Raw genomic sequence first — 20,463 nt, forward strand, 5'->3', positions numbered from 1 at the left:
AACTGAGCCGTACAGTTTAGGCTGACAAAACTGCGCGCATCTTCATGAGTTCCTGTAAAACAAACTCATGAAATTTCCCCCAATTCCACGCCACATGAAGTGTTCGTTCACGTAGATGCATACGAGTAGTTCGTGTCAGCAAATTGCATAAGCATCACTGCAGGCGTAGTGTGAGAATACTGTGCGTAAGCGCTTCATCCGTGCTTCAACATACGTCAAGGAGGGCGGCCGAGCCAGAGACATAAAAGAAAAGTAGAGAAAGACGAATGGCTCGAGGATATAATACGGGACCAAGCGAGCCGCCTCTTGAACGAGCCTGCAGGGAGGAGCATTATCCGTTCCCCAGAGTTCTCCCAGATGGCGCTCGGCAAAGCCGGCGCCCCTCGGCTTTGCGTGCGAAGGATCGCACCACCGGCATGGAGCGCCGGCGATTGCCGCGACAACGCCAGAAGGCGGCAGTGGCGGCGGCACCGCTAGTAGCAGCAGCGACAACGCCGGTGATGCCGCTGCCAGCGCGAGGATGACCCGAGACAGCGGTGACGGAGTCAGGCATGTGGTGATGCGGCACCGGATCGGCGGCAGCGGCACGGCGTCTCCGTAGTGGTAGCGGCGCCCCTCCCGAACATCGAGTGGGACAAGCCTTGAAAGTGGGCTTCACCCTCCGTCACGCGGAGCCCGCGGGAAAGGCCGACCTCTGCCGAGGTTCGATCCGAGAGCGGGAGCGCAGTGCCGAAAAGCCGAACCTCTGCATCCCCCCGCCGCCCGGTTCCTCTTCGTTCTCTGGTTGCTTCGCTCTCTCTTTTCCCGCCTCCGGCCATTGATGAAGGAGTAGTGCCGGCCGCGCGGATGCCAGTGAGCGGGCTCTCGGACGTCGCCCAGGTCGTCATCGGTTTCCTCTGCCATGGCAGCGCTATCAACGGCACGGCCGGCGATAACGGGTGATTGAGGTCGGCTCCTTCCTCATCGAACGTGGCGACTGACAGCGACCGACGTCTGCTAAGGCAACACTCGCACGCAATCTTCGTGGCTAGGACGGTGACTGCAGGCCACTGCAACAACCAATCTTTGATTGTGCATCCATTCGTCTTCTTGTTCACCTACAGTGTCGGCAGTTTGTCAACTCGCTGAGTATCGCGAGCGCGGACATTCAGTGCCCAGGCCAGAAGGGAGTGCCTACACGTGAAAAAGTGTTGTGACGAGTCAGAGCTGCTAATGTGGGTTATCGCGAAGGGTTCAGTGGCCAGGCTTCTGCGGGCCGTACTGTAGACAACTGTCCGCGGGATCTCATCGCCTATTCGGTCTGGACGATTGGAATACAGTTCACAGAAAGAGTCGGATACGTCTATTGCTCGTCAACGTAGAACTAGGTACGTCAGGAGACCGAAAATTTAACCAAACGAACTTTACGGGATATGCAACGCCGCAAGCACCGTCAGGTGAGTTTTAAAACCAACTTTTTTTTTCGCATGAATAACTTAGACGTTCAGCACTTGTGTTGAAAACTGTGTACCTCGACCGAGTGTCAATAGTCGCATTTCTTGCTAGCTGCCAGAATAGAAGCGTTTCCCATTTCTTCTTTCTTTTTTTGATTTTCTTTGTATTTGGAATAGGTCCGCACCTTTTCAGCCGAAGTTATCTGTGCATGTAGCGCTGAATGGTTTGAAACGAATCAGTATGAGAGTTTTAGCAACGTAGGCGAGTGTTTGACGGAATCCCGTCTGGCGAGGAGGGAACATAATAACATAACATCCGCTGGCATTGAGAACAAGGAAGTCGTACGGGCCCCGAAACGTCAATTGTTTTTCCTTTTTGGCGAGTACTCCTCTTTTCTGTTATTATGAGAGTTTTAGCAGCACTTCTTTTAACACCCGTTTAATCAGCAGCATCTTAATGTCAACATTACATCGGTCCTCTTTCGAAGTTTGTGAGAGGACTTGCTTCCTCTATTCTGATCGCGTAGTCAGCAGTGACATTGGCAGCATAGAATAGGAGTAAGCCATGAGTCATGACGATGTAGCGTACCATGTTGTGACTTTCGAAAAGAAGGATTTTGGAGCGCCGGCATAGGGAACACCTTGCGTACAATTTGTGGGGCGGTTTCTAAATTAGGATATTTTTTTTTGTTTCCTGAGATTTAAAAGCGCACTATGCTAGCAGTGAAGTGAAAGTGCAGACTAACACTTATATGAAGATTGTGCGGCTTTCTTCTCCTTAGAACATGTTTATTAAAAGCCTAGGTACGGAGGAAACAATACGTATACTTTAAGGTATGATGCGATACCATACGATACGATACGACGCTATGAGATGCAATGCGTTGGACCTGAATAAAACGCGACACTATACGGCATAAGAACCATGCGATCCGATGCGCTGCGATAATATACATAATGAAACAACCTGAAACATATGATTCAATGCGATACGATACGATAAACACTATGTACACGCGTCACTTCTGCGAGCACATACACTTCTGCCAGCTGATACACCTCTTTTCATGTCGGAATTGCGAAACCGCTGTTGGATTCGCACTCACACTAGCAGCTGGCAGAGGCGAGCTTCTTTGACTAATTTGCATACTAAGAGCAAGAAAACTACACTGGTTACATATACAGTGTTACTGGATAAGCAAGAAAAGGAATATGAAAGAGTCATGCCGGATCTTAAAATATCATATTGAAATAAACGCTGTTGCACACATTCACAGGCAAGTTTCAATATCTTACATTTTTGTTGCTTAAGAGCTCATGCTATCTTTAATGCCATTCAACAGCTCGCTGGACTAAAAACGTCTGATTTTCGCTGACACTGTGATCAAACGCATGGATACTGCCGTCGTGTTGTGTGTTTTTTACGAGCCGGAAGGTCAAAGCGCTGTAGCGTGTGAGAGCCCGGTGCCAACAGGCAATTTCCACAGATGGCCCCGCGCTTAGCAGAAGCGTCCCTACTTAGATGACAAGCTGCCGCCGCGATGGCGCAACGTTTATGGGGGGCGCAATGCGGGGACCGAGTAATCTCTGGCGTTTATGGCAGGTGCCGACGGGGGACATTTAACTCGCGTGCTACGCTCTCATTTACCGCTGGGCTGTGAGCTAATTAAGCTAATAAAACAAGATGGAGGCGGGGCTACCAGCGCAGTCGTTTACGCAGGAACGGATCGAAAAAAAGAATCGCTTGAAACACAGCCAGGGTATTGAAAAGGCGAGAACTGACTAGTTCTGCCTGTATACCGAAGGTTCACTTTCAATAAATCTATACGCGAAATAATCCGTGATTTCTCCAGCTCATTAGATAAGCCATGTCTTTTTTTTTTTGCAAAACGTATAAAAAGTACAATATTGCGAAATCGCATGCAAATTAAGTAACAAGTTCTAACTTAGTCAGAAAGAATAAGGCTCGCTTCCCAAAAATTGTTCACTTATATGCGTCTCTTTAAGCGCGAGGGTTAAGTGGAAATGCCTAAATCTAAAACCGACAGACCATACAGGAAACTCCGATACTTTTTTCAAACATACTGCTTGCATAAACGAATTGTTCAAGAAACACTTATTCAAACAAAAAATACTGCAAATGCTAAGAGACAGAAGCAACAGGCACGGATTAGGCCAGCTCTGCGCTGAATAAAAAATAAAGGTGAGAAAAATTAGCTGCTAGCCAGCGTTTTGATAAGGCCACTTTTCTTTTTGGCTCCGTTGTCGAAACGTAGGTCAGCCGACCGAGGCTTGCCCCTTTGCCCTTGTTCAAGTGCATGCTTCGAAAAACTCGGTTTACTCCTCATACAACAATTACGCCTTTTATTTCTTTCATGTAATATATAAAATAGAATCCTAGGACAAGCAACTAAAAAAGAATGGTGTATGCACGAAAACAAGCATTACCATCACGCTATCTTACTGGTAATCATTGAGTTTGATTAGAGTTGTGATAAGCTTATTATTAAAAAAAACAGACTTAACGGCTGTGAAATGCCAGCACAATGCATCATTTTCTTTCAGTTTTGGTTCCCAGCTCTAGAGATCTCTAAAGCGGAGGTTCAGGCTATTTGAGACAGCATTTCGATGTGAATACAGGGCTAGAGAAATACAACACAAGCGATAAGCACGGACAACCGGTCGCCCGGGTCTCGCACTTCCGTGTGTCCTGTTTCTTCCGCTATGTGTACTTATCGCTATGCGGAGATCTGCACGAGCTCCACAATCGTCCAGCAATGCCTTTGAGTAACCAGTTGTGAATAGTGCAGTTGCATTCGGATAAGTAACATAGCACTGAAGCTTTTGGGGAAAAGCCTCAGAAAAAAATTCTCCAAGCGCGAAATAAGTAGCAGTGTTTTTCTCAAAAGAAGGACCGGCGATGAGGGTAGACGGTGTCCTTAAATTTCACTCGAATGCGGGAGAGCTCGTTTCCGCCCATAATAACAGCGCTAAAAGTATGAGAGAAAAAAAATTATATGAAAAAAAAAACGCCATGTAAAAGCAGCGAGTGAGAGAAATTTGCGTCGCTTCTTCGCGTTCATCGACTACGCCTGGCGTGATTGCCTTCACTTGTACACGCACGATTCTCCGTTTGCGCGCGTTTGCACTCGACTGCTGAACGCTTTCTTCTGAGGACCGGTGCGGAGCACCAGAAGAAGCTTCCTCGTTAGTATTGCTCGCCTGACTGTGGGCACTGACGGCAAATGCACGGCCATGTCTGCAATTCGGTGTTTCTCACGCTGCCTCAGGGGCTGCGCCGAAAGCAGCAGGCCCGTGACCAGTGAGGGAACGTTGTTTGGCAGAAATTGTATGAGCGGGCTTCCAAGCGAAAGCAACACACTGCATGTCCCAAAGGCGTAGTCTTTCGCAATGGTCAGAATTAAAAGCCTTTCCAGCAGCCAGTAGAAAACACCATCGAAGGTTCTCCATGCTAATGCTATTTTGATAGTTAATTTCGGTTTACGTCGGCACCAGCTCACGAGATTACTGTTTATGAGTTAGTCACAGCAATGGACTATATGTTTAACGTCTTTAAGCTGCACGTGGGCTGTGGGAGACGCAGTATAGAAGAGCTCCGTATTCGCTTAGACTCCCTGGTCTTTAACTTCCACCGTATTTGCATGGCGCACGAGCGTTTTTGCGTCTTGCCTCCATCGAAATACGATAGCGGCGGACGAACTTTGGATCCGCAATCTAAAGCTCAGCAACCGAATGCCGCTGTCACCGAGCTACTACAATAGGGTCGTCGGTAAAAATTTGCAGCCATGATGGCTACAGTGCGCATACAATCGCATTTTTCTCGACTAACATTTGAGCTCACATTTGGCTATTTTTCGGTTATAGCTAAGGCTTTTAGGCACAATAGGCAGATATTACGAGTATGGTTTGCTTCTCAAACATGACTGCTGATTGACAGAGGCACTACTGCCGAGCAAGCTGTCAAACGACGTCCATCCTTGATGCGCTTGTCCTCAGTACGTGAGGCGCCGAGAACAAATAAGTTTAAACACACCAGACATACGCATTAGGCCATGCTGCAAGGCAAGAAATAACGACAGAGAAAGGCCAGATGTAGCGGTGATTTCCCGCGCGAAAAAAGTGAGAACGGCCGTGACAGTCAAGTGCTGATATAGTGTCCCAAGAAGCTCGCGTTCGTGCCCATGGGGTCTTCCTGACCGGTCCCATTGCGCAGGTTGATGAAAGCAGTAAAATAGGGGCCCGCACTAGAAAGGCGATGGCTTCAATTTTAGGGCAGACACTAAGGCTGAAGCGTTGTTTTTAAAGGGGAACGCTGCTTCTTTTTTTTTCTGCACAATACTGACCTCCTGCAGCAGTGAAGCAAATATATGGTCCCTGAAGAAACTCCGCATTGGAAACAATAACTTTTATGGCAGTGCACTCTGGACACTATCGCCGACCGCTGTATGGCTACTTTTACTTTCCTCCTTCTTCCCGACACTTCCTTGAGGCTTATACACAGCTGTAGTCGTAAACCTGTCAGACGCCGAGGCTCCGTTAGCGATGGCGGAGCAAGTGCAGATTGCGTGCGGCCGAACGTGCAGTCCCTCGAAATGCGATCCGCCAAGTGTTTCTTGCCGTGACTCAGCACCATTAGAAGCCGGCGGCTCGCAAGAAAAGTGACGGCGCCTGATGAAAAAAAAAAGAAAACAAAATGCGGTTTTTGTTTTAACTAAGCTGGCCCGGTTGCTGGTATGAATGTAGGCGTGGCATACGTGCAGGAAGCTCAGCTCACCGAGCATTGTAGTGGGATCAATTGCCAGCGTTTTCATCTGGGACAGCGTCTCGTATTGGTCGCACTTAGGGATATCACAGAGTATTCCACATTTTCTTTTACTGTCGGTTGCATTCATCCCGATGAGCAATCCCCACCATTGCATTTTCTTGCATATAGCCGGGTCAACGCGTGCGTATTTCACGATGACAAGCGAAGGAGATTTTTTTGCGCACTAGCGACAGCAATTCGAGGCTTGGAAGAGGACGAGGTCAAATCGATGGTCGCAACAAGGTATCTGCAAAGCAGTGTCACGAAAATATATTCGCAATCAAAAACTCTTCATGAAAATCACGTGGGAGGCTGCATGGATCGCGAAACCCCAGCGGATACTAAACTGAAGCAGCCCATTCAGTTATTGTGAGATTAGCACCTACTTTGTAACTGTCCTCCTCGGTGCCCTCCTGGCTGCGACTCTCCGCCGCTTAGATCCTCGTCCGCTTACAGAAGCCAAGATTCTGGGTCCTTGGACTAAACCTTTATCGCAGAAGACAACTGTGAAGGCGCTTTTCAAGTTCCTGAAGGACTCTCAGTTCAAGGTTGTAAACTTTCAGTGTGTGCACTGTGTACTCTGTTAGTATTGGCCTAGGGACACTTGGAAAAGTGATCTCTCCTCTTTCTACCTCTCTCTACGTTCCCGTTTCCACGTGTAAGATACTATACTGGCTGCCGCCTAGTTAACCTCCCTGACTTTTCATTCATCTTTCTTTATATATATATATATCTCTCGAGTGGCAGTAAACTGTCTCGCTAGGAAATACTACACACTATTTCTAACTAAGAGACGCTATGCTATTGGTTGAGTTGAGCCTTGGCATACACTTCATGAGTCAAGGGGAATTTCTTAGCGGAGTGCATACCTCTAGATAATATAAAATAAAGGTTATTTTCAAATACTTCTAAATATTGGTTTTATTAAGCTTCAAATTGCTAATAGCGACTCGGGACTCAGCACCACAAGTCTAGATATGCTCTCTTAGGGTTAGGTCTCACAAATACACAAAATGAACAACTACAGCCGCTTGTTCTCAGCGTAACGACTAGAGATCACCACTAGCTGGTTCACAAAATAATTATGACACCGCGCCACGCACAAACGTGCAAACACAAATAGCGCGCAGTAGCCGATGAATGCTTGAGAGGATGCGTGGCTGACGGGAAGTGTACTGAACATCGCGGTCTCGGTTAGAGCCTCCGGTTTTAATTCAGATGCCAAGCTGGCCTACGCCGAAGGATGGGAGACGCGGCAGACTGGCCGTGCCCCCGAGCCGGCAGCTTTGTTATTTAGTGCATAGTTGTCTGCCTTTCTTCCCGAAGTATTCTTGCATAGTGCACCCCAGCGCTTTGGGGCAGTAGGGCATGCGGACGGGTCAGCGACGACACCGACAACAATGCGAAACTGAGGGAACCACGATGATACTGCTAGCTCCACAAAAACAAAACATTTATTTTCATCATTCAATTTTACCGAAAGTTTCGTTCGAATGCTATGCGTAACTTCTTTCCACAGCTGGATATGAAAGATGGTCCTGAAAAATTGTGATAATCAATCTATTGCAATGAAAAAATCTCTGTCTATGCCCTCGCGAAGTTTTTGAGAATTGGAAAATTTTCGCATGGTCGAATGTAAACGACTGTCCGTTTTTATGTGCTCTAGCCGGACAGCTGGTCCATTTATTATTACCGCAAAATTATAGTGAAGCATTTACAAGGATCTCACATATATGCATTTGTGGAGGCCTTCCAAACAAACCACTTCTTTATTAACCTAATCTCACGTGAAGCAACGTATGATGGCCTGTTCTCGAGTACAAGCAAGCAGACAGGCTGGAGGCTATCGTAATAGCCGCTGATTTTTTTGGGGACGCAAAAACAGGAAGATATAACTCCAAGGTGTATCGCTGTTTTTTTCTTCTTCTTTAGAAACAGGTCGAATAGCACCAGTGCGCACCATCTAAGGTAAGCTTAAAAATGATTAAAAAATGGGCTCCTTGAACAAAAAGTTATCACGAATCTATCATTTTGAAAAGGGCGCTAATTTTTGAAGCAATACATTTGGCTGAGAGGCTAATACTGCGGATCAGTTCGGCCTTCTGGGGTTATTTAAGAGTGCACCAAAGTTGGTTCACTCGTCTGTTTCTGCCCCCTTGTGTCTGTCGGAGTGCGGCCGTTGCGGCTGGGAGCCTTAACCGCGAACGCCTCATCAGCAGCAGATCGCGATAGCCCCTGAGCAACCAGAGCGGGTCAGGGATAGCGTGTCTCCCGTGGCCACTAAGCATCCGGAAAGGAGATGACGACCGTAAACCGAACAGCCCACGGGCTTCCTTCTGACCATAACGTGCTGCCGATGAACATCTCACGATGAGTGGCGCTAATGGAATGCGAGTTGGTGAAGCCGATAAAGTGCAATGAGCAGTCAGAGAACGTTAAGCAGAACTTACTGTCCGCCTGCTCCTCCGTCCGAAACGATCAAGCATTCAATGTGATTAATTGACATCGCTTGGACGTTAAATGCAATAGGAAATACTCAGACCTATCGGGCGCGATATGCAGAACGAGAGATGCGATACTGCAAGGGCCGACTAACACGGCACTAGTACTACGCCGGTAGCGTGCAAAGCGCGAGTCTAGTAGTGCGAGTCAGCTGAAGAAATTCATTCCCGATGTACTGCCGAAAAAAAAGCTAATTTTGTTTTGTATCAGGTATCTTTTTCTTCGCCTGAAACATTATTGTGTGCTTCGTTTTCACCTTTCTTTAACTGCATCTAGGTAACATGTACAACCTATCCTCAACCCACGCGGTATTGCAGGCAGTGCAGGCTACATGAGGCCGCGCACACTGTACAGTCGAACCCTGATATATCGAACTCGAAGAGGTTTGCGAATAAGTTCAATGCATCGACAATTCGATGTATAAAATGGCAATAGGTAAGCTTTTCTGTAACCTCGAAGCAAGATTACCCATCACCCACCCTAAGACGCGCTTCTTGCAGCGCCCCGCTGGATAGGCGTTGGTAGGCCGAACCTGCAATGCATCAAAGCCGCAGTGGACATTTATTTCTTACTAGCCACTGCCTTGCAAACGATGTCTCCTGGTGTCACGAGGGCACAATATATAGAATAGTTGATCATTAAAATTAAGGTAGCGCAGCACACCAGGCAAGGCAGCACTATGCTTCAGTTAGGTTGGCTCCAGTGCGTGACAAGCACAAGGGACCGAAGGCCACCGTTAAGCAAACCCCACATTCAACTCGTCACAAGGTTTCACAGCGCTAGAACTGCCAGCAGGTGCCCAAGGCCTCGCCGCCGACCCGTGCGGAGACGGGTCGCAATTTTAATTGATCTAAATGTGCCGTTGGGAGAAGGGCGACTGGCCGACGCATGGCAAACCGTTTCATATTTCAAATGACCGGCGAAATTGTAGTCCAATATACTGCGCGAATTTCGTGAACTCATACATAGGTTTCTCAAGGGGATAATCTATGTGCGCGATATAGCAAATAATTCCGGCCTCGAAACGCCCGGGCTCGACATAAATACATGAGCGGTCCTCACTGTTCATTAGGTGAGCTTACATTTTGATCACTTTTGAGGTCATCTCTGCAACGCGTACGCAGAATTAAGGCCGCGAAAATCTGGTCTGCAAGCCTTTGGATGCATTACTGAAAAAAAAATGCTTATACATACTATTTACGCCATGAAAGCTTTTCCTTTCTTTTTACTAATGCAGCTCTGAATTGAAGGCTTGTGAATGAAAATAAGATAGTGCTGTTAGGCCCCGGGCTCTAGTTTTCTCCGCCCTGTGGCTTGTAGCTTACTAATGAGATACCAGCGTCAAGGAATCCCTATATGCGCAACTCGTCATAACTTGAAAACACGATTGACACCAAAGTAGCAGCACTTTCTACTGTCAAATTAAGAGCAGGGAGTAAATAAATATGTGGCAGGTTAGGACAACATGTTAGGCCATACTAGGGGCTCAAAATACGACTCTTGTGCACTGAAGTGGGATGGCGAAAAGAAATTAGGTGTAATTGAAAGGTAAAAGGTCAAACGCAACGGGCACCGCATGTGCGGGTTGTGAACAATGTACACCTGTGAGAGCTGTGCGGATGCCACCTCTTTTGTCGTTCCGCACAGTGAATTCGTAGTATTCTATGAAGCGCCATTCGTTGTACCCGTGACAACAATTGCACAAACACACGTCAGATCCAGGTTCCCTACTATTCGTTTATGTTGAACTACACCTCGAGTGTGTATGCGCATTTGACTGAGGTAAATCCGCGCTGATAAAAGGACGGCCTACAAAGCCATCACATTGCATTAAATTAGACTAAAACTGCGGTGTCAGGTCAGACTGTCCCATTGGAGGTCTCCACAGTCCTGCCTAAACCACAAAACCGCCTTCCAAACTGCGCGCGCGTGCACGACGGTATATCTTTGAGGAACGGCTGTGAGGTGTAGTTTAGACAGCATAGCATTTGCATAGCCTTACGAGCAGGTATTCACCAGCGCACATCACCATCTCCCTCTCTTTCTCTCTCTCTCTCCAGACACAAACGGAAGTGGCAGAGCGCGCAGAGAAACGCGTTTAATTTGCTTAGAGGCCCAGAGTTCCTTCGCCGTGCGCAGGGCGTTATTCGATTGTCGGCATGTTAATCAATTCCGGCTGCTGCAGCGCTATTAGAATGGCCTGGGAGCCAAGCTGCGAGACGCGGGGCGCAGTCGGCGCGCAGAGCCGGAGTTATTCTCTCCGGGTCCGCACAAAGGATGGGCAATTAATCTTCGTATTCTGAGTCGCCTGAATAAGTAGGATAGAAGGACAGAAACAAAATAAAATCGGGAAAACAAAATGCGCTTCAGTTTCCCAAGGAGATATAATTACGCCGTTATTCAGTTCGCGCCTTGTGGAGCAGCGCCTGAATATTTTTTTCTAAAACAAAATAATTCAAGGAGCAGATTAAAAAGGCAACCTTTTTCTCGGGCATACTCACTGTTATTGTTACTAGTTTTTCTTTAATCCTCCCAGCGCGCCCAGCATAACCTAGTTTTTTTGTGTTAAGCGGGATTTACAGCGCAAAATAAAACATAGGAACGCGAGGGCGCTGAGTGTTAATAATCCGTCCGCATTTGATTCAAGCTGCTTTTTTCGGAGCTAAGCAGTTGTTTTGGCGCCTACAAACAGAAATAAATAAAATAGAATAAGATTAATTTATAAACCAGAAATGGTAAACAGATGAGAAGCAACATTAGAAAACTGTACTGAAGGAAAGGCCTGCTCATGCTTATGTGACTCAACGAAGTCAACAAGACATCAATAGATGGCGCTGATTGCTCTCTTTCTATTCAAAAAGAAGAAGCGCTCGCCTTTCTATTGTTTTCACGGCCGTTGTGAGCCCTAAATTTTCAGCACTGGCATTTTTCAGGACGACATAGTCGCACTTTTCGTATTCTTTTCTCTCTCCCTCTGTATGCGCGTGTGTGTGGTATGTGTGTGCGGGTGGAGGGGGGGGAGGGGCGTGCGTGTGTGTGTGAGAAACCGAGAGATAAGGACCATCACGTCCCTGCAGCTAAGCTCTTGTTGTTAGGGCTTAAAATTGAGGGGAGGGGGGGGGGGGGTTGACTTCTAGCAGATTTTCTATCGCGCGTATTCGCAAGAGTCAGGACGATCGAAATACCCTGCGATCTAAGCAATGAACTGAATTTCGGCTACACAGCTTCCTAACATTCTGAAGAGCAAAAGCAACAGCAGGACACCGCCGGCACACAAGAAATTGGTGTTAGGGCATGCTTCCGCGCACCTCGGTCCGGACAATTTTTCTTCTCTTTTTTTATTATAGGCATTTGTACCGTGAGCGCCTTCTAGCCGTACTGCAAGAGATAGGCAGTTCTTTTTCTTCGCGTATTTTCGTCCCGTCTTCGCTGCCTATCTTTTTTTTTTGTAGAAACTTGCGCTTCTTTGCTCATGCACCGCCTTGGCACTTACTTCACCGGGCAACGCCTGCTTGATATGCGCCACGCCGACATAGCCATCCCCTGCGAAGCTCGTAGTGTCCAAGCTATGCTCGCACCTCCCGCGGTTTGTTTTTTTATCTGTCATACTTTCTACTTCGCTATCGTTATTTTTTCTTCACAAAAAGAGGCCGAATGGGCAACCAAGGCGGCTCGAAGAAACGGGAATACGTGAGCCTCTTGTACAAAATCCTCTCGCGCCTGCTCGCCTTTCACTGCCTTTCAGTATCGGCGAGACACGCATATACGTTCGCCCCCCCCCCCCCCACCCCCCCCCCCCCCCCCCCCAAACAACGCGAGGTTTACGCCTCGGCGCTTTGCCCTGGGTACTCGTCCCGTTCGCTTTGTTTTTGTGACGTGGACTTTCCGCATCGCTGATCAAAATGACCGGAGCGCGCACGCCTCTCGCTGCTGGTCGGGAGAGCCTGGCCCGAGTCACGGAGAACGGCTATATAGCGAAATGGCCGGCGCGCCATCAAACGAGCACACTGCACGCAGCGTTTGCGCATGCCAGGCAACGGGAGCATGCTCTTTTTGGGGCCACGCAAATGTCTTCGCATACATGAAGTGCGGCCCGAGAGCGGGGCACGGCCACGTTAATCTAACGGCGGTTCTGGTGCACTTTCCCCGGGTCGTGTTTGACTTTTTATTTTCTTGCTTCTCAGCCTTCTTCTTTGCCCTTCCAGTGCTGCCCAATGCACAACGAAGCAGCTTGTATGACGGGGAAGGCTTAGGGAAAACCTTTCGGGGAAAACTGTGGCGCGGTTGTGGGATAGCAGTAGTGAGGGGCGCTAAGGAGACAGGGATGTGAGAGGCAGTAACATAAGCTGTCAATTTCGACTTTAATTCAAAATTTGTTCGAACGTCTGCACACCATGTTGCAGCTTTCTTTCAGATTCACTATGTCTAAAACAAACGGAAATGTCGTTCCAGGTTGAATACAAAACAATAATTCGCAATCCTTAAGGACAGATTATTAACGGCATCATGTTACGTTTGAGCTTGCATCGAGCGTTGTCATAAAGTTGGCACTTCTTCCTGCCAAAAAAGAAGGAACATTTTTGCAAGTCATTCATACCCAGAACGTAGGCCAGTTGAAGCAACCTGCCTTAATCTGTCGTCGAAATATATGATCATTCTGCTTTTATTTATTTTATTTTTATTTAGGACATACTGCAGGCCCAGTGAAGGGCCCTGGCAGGAGGGGCACAATAAACACAATACAAAAAAGCACAAAACAAAAATCAATGAACGGCCTGTTCAATGGCATCAACGTCAACTGTAGATGATGGTGGTAACTGATTCCACTCGGTAATGGTGCGGGAAAAAAAAGAGAATTTGAATATGTTAGTTCTGGCAAAGTAAGGTTTTAACGATTCAGTGTGCCTGTTTCTTGTTGACCTGGACGTTATCGGTTGGAGATACAAATCGGGGGCCATTGACAGTTTGTTAGTTTTCAATAGAAAGAGAAATCTTAACCTTAGTATTCTACGCCGCGTTTCAAGGGACTGTATATTATGTTGAAGCAACAGAGCAGATGGTGAGTCAGTGGTGCGATATTTAGAAAATATAAACCGAACTGCTTTGCGCTGAATTCTTTCAAGGGCATTAATGTTAGTCTTTGTGTGAGGATCCCAAACAGTGCATGCATACTCAAGTTTTGGTCTAATCATGGTGTAATATGCCAATTGCTTAACGTTAGGGGGAGCTAGTTTTAACTTGTGCCTAAGAAAACAGAGATTGCGAAATGAAGAAGAGCATACGGTTTCAATATGTTTATTCCAACTAAGATTATTCGTTAGTGTTACTCCTAGGTACTTGTATTCTTTGACTTCTGAAAGGTGCCGAGTGGGAAGATTATATGAAAAGAAATGACTGTTTCTTTTATTAGTAATCCGCATAAATACTGTTTTATCAGCGTTTAGTTCCATCCCCCATTTAACGCACCATTCACTAACATTGTGTAGGTTATGATTAAGTAAAATCTGGTCGTCTTGAACTTTAACTTCATTAAACAAAACACAATCGTCGGCAAACAACCTAATTTGAACAGGATGAGAGATGATGTCTGTAATGTCATTAATATAGATAAGAAAAAGTAATGGCCCAAGGACACTGCCTTGCGGGACACCAGAAGTGACTGGAAGTTTGTTAGAACAATGACCATCGATACTAACATATTGAAATCGGTTAGATAAATAAGCCGCAACCCAATTAACAATAAAAGAAGGAAGACCTATTGTTTCTAGTTTATGGATAAGCTTATTGTGCGGAACTAAATGAAAAGCTTTCTTAAAATCTAGAAATATGACATCTATTTGGCCGGAATGGTCCAGAACTTGAGCGAAATTGTGAATTACGGATGTAAGTTGGGTGACCGTAGAAAAGCCTTTGCGGAAACCATGCTGGAAAGCCGATAATTTGTTGTTGTCATCGAGAAATGTTTTAATGTAATTGGCTACGATATGTTCAAGAAGCTTGCAGCATGAAGAGGTCAACGATAGGGGACGGTAATTATTAAAGAATGCGGTATCACCTGTTTTGTGTATGGGAACGACACGGGCCACCCTCCAATCGGGTGGTAGACTTGAAGACAAAAGAGAAGCACGAAAAATGATAGCAAGAAAGTGCGAAACCATCTCAGCATAACGATGTAAATTTACCTCAGCAAAACTTTTATCGCGTAAGCTGCGCATGCTGCCGTTTATGTTTTTTTTTCTTTTCAGATAGCTTTCTGGTTGAACTGATCTTTTCTAATTCCAATGCTCTTTTTTATGGGGCAGCACATTATACTCATCTAATAATAATAATTGTTTTTATGGGGGGGAAAGGAAATGGCGCAGTATCTGTCTCATATATCCTGCTGTTTAGCTTTATGCATTGTGACTTCTTGTGTTTAGCTGGTTTGACTCTTTCAGCGTTGTATTTATTGCTATGTGTTTCTATTGTAGCTTGTAGCCTGCTGTAATACTCGTCAGCCTCATTTATATTTCTACTTCGTTCTATAATATAACCCGCTCCGTTCTGTAATGCTCTCAAGCCCTGAAGTGAACAAAACAAAACAAAATAAAAATGAACCACCATGGAACAAAGGCGGCTTACATTGCTTTCGGCATGCTCCGTAAATCAAACTTATAGCCAGTATAGTTGGAAGACACTATATATGCAGTTCTGTCTTTGTCCCAGTGACGTCATCTCGTCCACTGAAGTCACGTACAGCCAACTACCCCGCATCTCTACCTCACTGTGGGGAAAGCAATGAGCGTAACTGAGAGCCGGTTGTTGGAAACGGGCTTTCAATAGACGAAATGTAACCATATGTTTTTTTTAGTGAAACAAATACTGAAAATTGAATTCCGAGAGTGTCTAGTGTTCAGATTCATATTACAGGGTAATATTTCACGTGCAAAACTCACATTTTCACTACAATCTCGAAAGCAGGAGAAGAAGAGAAATTCTCATCGCTCAAGCTTTAAACCGCTATTTTTTTCACTGTTTTGCAGCAAGGTTTTCAACAAGCAGAGTCAACAGGAGTCAGAGAATGCGGCTAAGGCTATCGGCTGGCAGTGCCCGAAAGATTTTCCACTGATTCTGAAGTAAAAGAGACCTACTATAAACGACTCACGCCGATTCACAATACGTTTACTAATCTGCATCTCAATCTTTGCCACCAATTCCGTTTCATCTATCCAACTCGTCTTTGCTTGCAGGAGACCAGTGTAATATGCTGCGTGGTATGTCCTGTCACAAAAAGCCACGAGTGACAATGCTGAGGCCTGAAAAAGTTTATTACGGCCGGTCTGGAAAGATACATGTTGCCATTCTGTATAAAGACGGATGCTGCGTTTGCTCGTTCATTATTAAATTAAAATTTTTCTTTGTTTTGCAAAGCACGCTTCTCTGCATAAAGATCTCTTAAGTGGCGAAGCCTACTTTCTAGATTGGGCGAAGCGCAGGAATACTAAATTTCGTGGAATTCTAACCTCGCTTGAACCCTGACTTCAATGTGCTTAGCTAATTTCTATTACTGCATTATAACTGTCGAGTTAAAGCTTTAAACTGTGTAATGAATAAATAAACGAACTCAGAAGTACTATATTCGTCATAAACCGTTGTTCACCGTGGCATTTCACTTTGCGTTTTGTCCTTTTGATCCATAAGCTCTTTCGTGTTCTGGATGTGCAGACAACAGTTCCAGTGCCTGACAGTTCTTCGCACCCTGCCAGCCAGACATAACCAGGTGAGAGGAAATGTCAGGCGAACCGTTTGTCGAGGCGATTGTCCTTTTCCTCCACTCATGCATCAAAGCAGAGCGCACGGCACCAACGCAACAAGACTCAGCAATGCCGCATGCGCGATGATCGTTCGGCATCCACGACGACAAAACTGTTTGGTCAGCAATGATGGACCTTTTATATTTTTCCTCCCGCAGTTTTCAAGAACGTGCAACGTGAAGAACAGCAAGAACATGCAACAGCAAGAACAGCAGTGGGAAGAGAAAGACATGAAAAGGACAAGGAGCAATCACCCCGTTCTTGATCTGCACAAACGGCCCGCAAAAACAGAAAAGCAAACAATGCGCGCACTTCCTCGAGGCGTTTTTTGATCCTGTCGATTCAAGAGCTGGCGGATGGCAATCTTGGCATTCTTTTGCGAAGGCAGAACGCGCACTCATTTCAGATTGCATTGTTTGCCGCGCACGGTCTTGCGCAAGCAACGGGTTAAGCTGGAAAGGAAGATGGGAAGAGAAGCGGGAACCAACAACGCTTCTCGTACTCTCCCAGCTCAGGTTTTTCAATCTTCAGCGCCAGTGTGCGCGCACGTCTGAGCACAAATAGGATCTCTAGGCGTTTCTGTGAAGCGTTAGCGGTTGGAACAGCGTCGCTCTCCACTGCAGCGCTGCTCCAGATATCGATATGATGCCACGTGCCGGTAAATGAAATTCTCATTGCCTCGTATTTACGTATCTCCTCATCTTGTTAGTTATTTACTCAAAACGTCAATCCCACAACGCGTGCTTTGAAGCAACACACTCTTCATGCCGGTAGCGATATTACAGTAGTTTTTGCATCGAGCGCCAGAATTTTACAGGGTTGCTTCATTCGTGCTTTTGTTATTTAGAATCCTCTTTATAAGAATGTATTTTACACTTTAACAAAATTAAACTAGCGACTTTTTTGAGGCACGAAGTAGACTTCAGGCATAACATCATTTGGCACTTCTGTGAATTTGTCGTTGTCCGTAACGGTGACTTGAAATGCCTCAGAAGCTTTAAAAGCAATATGCCCTATTATTAGTGACTGTGCGGATAGTGGGGCAGATCCGGCCGGTTTTATGTCATTATTAACATATAAGTGACGCTATGGTAGAGCAACTGCCGGCAGAATAAGCCCGGCTAATCCGACCTGTAGCATACAGCAACTCAACTCATTTCAAAAGCAAGATTAAAATGATTCTATCTGAAACACTAAATTGGTTCCAGGAGGTGTACAAGAAAGTGAAACGTGCATTGCGCTGAGGGGCCTAGAAACTCTTGATAAGAGATAAAAAATACACCTGAATTAAACTTGGGGGAAAACAAATTAAAGCTGAAAATGTGCGTTACCGCCACGTTTATTGCAGTTTCCGCCTGTTTCAGCTGAAAGGCCACGAACTTATCTTTCCACCTGCAAGCTGCAGCTTAGCGTTATGGGCGGCCGCTTCAGCTGAGAGAGATTGTTGGTTTCGAAGCCAACACTCACAGATAAAAATGACCCGAAGTGAACTCCGGCCTGGCGCCCGGCTCCTTGAAGGGTGTGTTCTTGGGAGAATCTCCGTCAATCCCGCTGCGCCCCTCACCAGCCAAGGTCAGTCTCGGATGACCTGGCAGCAGACTGTGAAGGGTGGTGCGTATCTTTCGGACAACGCGGACCGGCAGCACTCTCGCACCTGCAGAGAAGGTGGCGAGCTTGCTGCAGCGTCAGAGCCTCTCTCACGTCAGCGCCACTGTGCCTCCGCGACGACGGCACCACTCTCGCGAGACGCACACATGAGATAGGACGCGCAACTCGTGCCTAACATTCACAGCAACAGAATCAGCAGCAGTGTCGGCAGCAGTGATAAAAATATGGGGGCCAGAATTGAACTTTACTGCGCAAGGCGAAGCAAATTACCGACCCGTCGAAGGAACAGTTTGGTCAAAGACGCTTTCCCAGAGTTTTTCGCCTCAAAGAAAAGCCGACCACCAGAGCGAGGAGAAGCTTGTACCTATTGCAAAACTGGCCGGCACTCGGCAGAGCTGGGGATTGAACCCAGCACGTCACTTGAACACGATGTGGGGGCTGCATATTTGCCAGACGGATATCAATAATTATGCTAGTTTCAACAAAGCTCGCTGCTCTCTGATGGTCGCCTGTGTGAATATTTTTTTCATGTTTAAGACAAATATTTGCGACACTGTACAGCCAAAAACCGAAGAAATTGCACTGAGTGCTAAAGGTGGCCCCCTTTGACAATCTTAGAGCAACTAAAGGGTAAGGACGTGCGAAAAATCAACGAAGAACAAAAAGCGAAAGGAACAGAATGAAGCAATACAATGTTTTCGAAGAAATCTGCTCAGCGAGATATCGATCCTGTCTTCTCAGCTAGCGAATGCTTGATATATCTCTGCTTTGGCGAATTAAAACAAAAACCCTCAATTCGCGTAGAAAATGCAGCAAAGCGAGATGACGAATAAAAAACGTTTGTGGCGGCTTCCGGATGATTTTAGCTAATAAAGGCACGCTTAACCTTCGTTATTGCCATTTTTGCAGCTGAATCCTTAAGGGCCCTGCATTTTTATATAATTTGTCGCCCGACTTGTTATGATTTGCGCTTCGCATTTCTTTGTTATTTAATTTAGGATGGCTCTCCTCAGCTCTCTTGTCATTTCGAAAAAAAGGCCAGAGCGCTAAGCACGGGTCCTAAGACGGAACGAGAGAGAAAAAGTGCCGGGCACACGGCACTTAGACCCATTACAGTCGTTTAAAGAGCTACAGTAAAAGCTAGACAGCTTAGGTTTATCATGGTCTTTGATAGTTTTTAATGCGACAACATTAGAGCTGTTGTCGCATTAAGAACCATGATCCATTGTAATTTTTCTAATAATTTCTTTGTGTCTAGCATTAAGCCGTTATATAAGACTGTTTCTCGCAGATATCTCGTGAAATTAAGCTCAGTCATCAATCTGTTTATTTATTTGTCTTTAAGCTCACATTACGCTCAGCCTACACGAGACGACTATTTCAAATTGGTGACTTGGGCTGAGCATCTGTTGTTTCTGATAGAGTAAGTACCACCGGGTGCATTTACGTCCAGGTGAAATGTAGAACCATGTATCTCCACCCACGTCAAAAAGCCCCATGGAGCCGAAGTAGTTCCGAGCGCTCACTTGAAAGCCGAGCGTAGCTTTATTCACTTAAAACCCGCCAATTTCGGAAACGAACTCTGAATACAGTTTGCCGTAATCACGAGGTTCAGACGCTCAGCCCCGTTTGTCCACGCGAACTGAAACATAATCAATCTCGGCAGATGCGTAATGATGGGCTTCGATGGAGCATCCCTGTGATTTTCTCTGTCGCGTGCTGGTTTCCAGCAAGGCTAATCGGCGGCCTACGCTATCTTCGTGTTTATGAGAAGCAGAAGGGGGGGGGGGGGGGGGGGGGCAGAGGAGAGCGCGAGAATTGAATGAAGGTGAGAACTCGAGAATGAATAATGAGTTTTTGTGAAGAAAGAAAACTGTAACACAGACCCGTGGAGGTGACCTGATTCTGCTGCATTATGCATTTCTTTTACTTCGAGACCCTCATCTACTATTCGCTCCTGGTGAAAGGGCTCTTCTAGGGCATATTAGTTGCAGATAGAGTGCCGCCGCAGAGAGAAAGTGCTCAGGATAAGAAGCGAATGAAGTTCTTTTTCAAGCTTCACGCTTTCCACGTGCACACTATCTTTGTTAGATGTTGTAGTGCTTAAACGTATTTGCCTTTATTTATTTTCTCATTAATAAAAATTAGGCAGGCAAGAGAATTTGGATCGCGAACTTATTTAAAACTGAATTCTGAGCGTGAGCTGGAAAACGAAGATTGTTCGAAGACATCAGCGAGAGGGACAAACAAATGCGCTTGAAGTTAAACTAAGTCCGCGCGTTCGATAGCATTTTAATGCGAT

General features: G+C 46.2%; 1 protein-coding gene across 1 annotated transcript in view; it reads left to right on the top strand.

Moving 5' to 3' along the window:
• The first annotated feature begins 410 nt into the window (after positions 1–410).
• The window catches only part of LOC144098490 (suppressor of lurcher protein 1-like), a 299,737-nt gene continuing 279,684 nt past the window's right edge, over positions 411–20,463 (top strand). The window contains exon 1 of the mRNA XM_077631178.1: positions 411–1,436. The gene's annotated coding sequence lies outside the window, so the exon portion shown is untranslated. The remainder of the gene's footprint in view (positions 1,437–20,463) is intronic.

This window comes from Amblyomma americanum, chromosome 7, assembly GCF_052857255.1.
Source record: "Amblyomma americanum isolate KBUSLIRL-KWMA chromosome 7, ASM5285725v1, whole genome shotgun sequence".
In the NCBI taxonomy this organism is placed as follows: domain Eukaryota; kingdom Metazoa; phylum Arthropoda; class Arachnida; order Ixodida; family Ixodidae; genus Amblyomma; species Amblyomma americanum.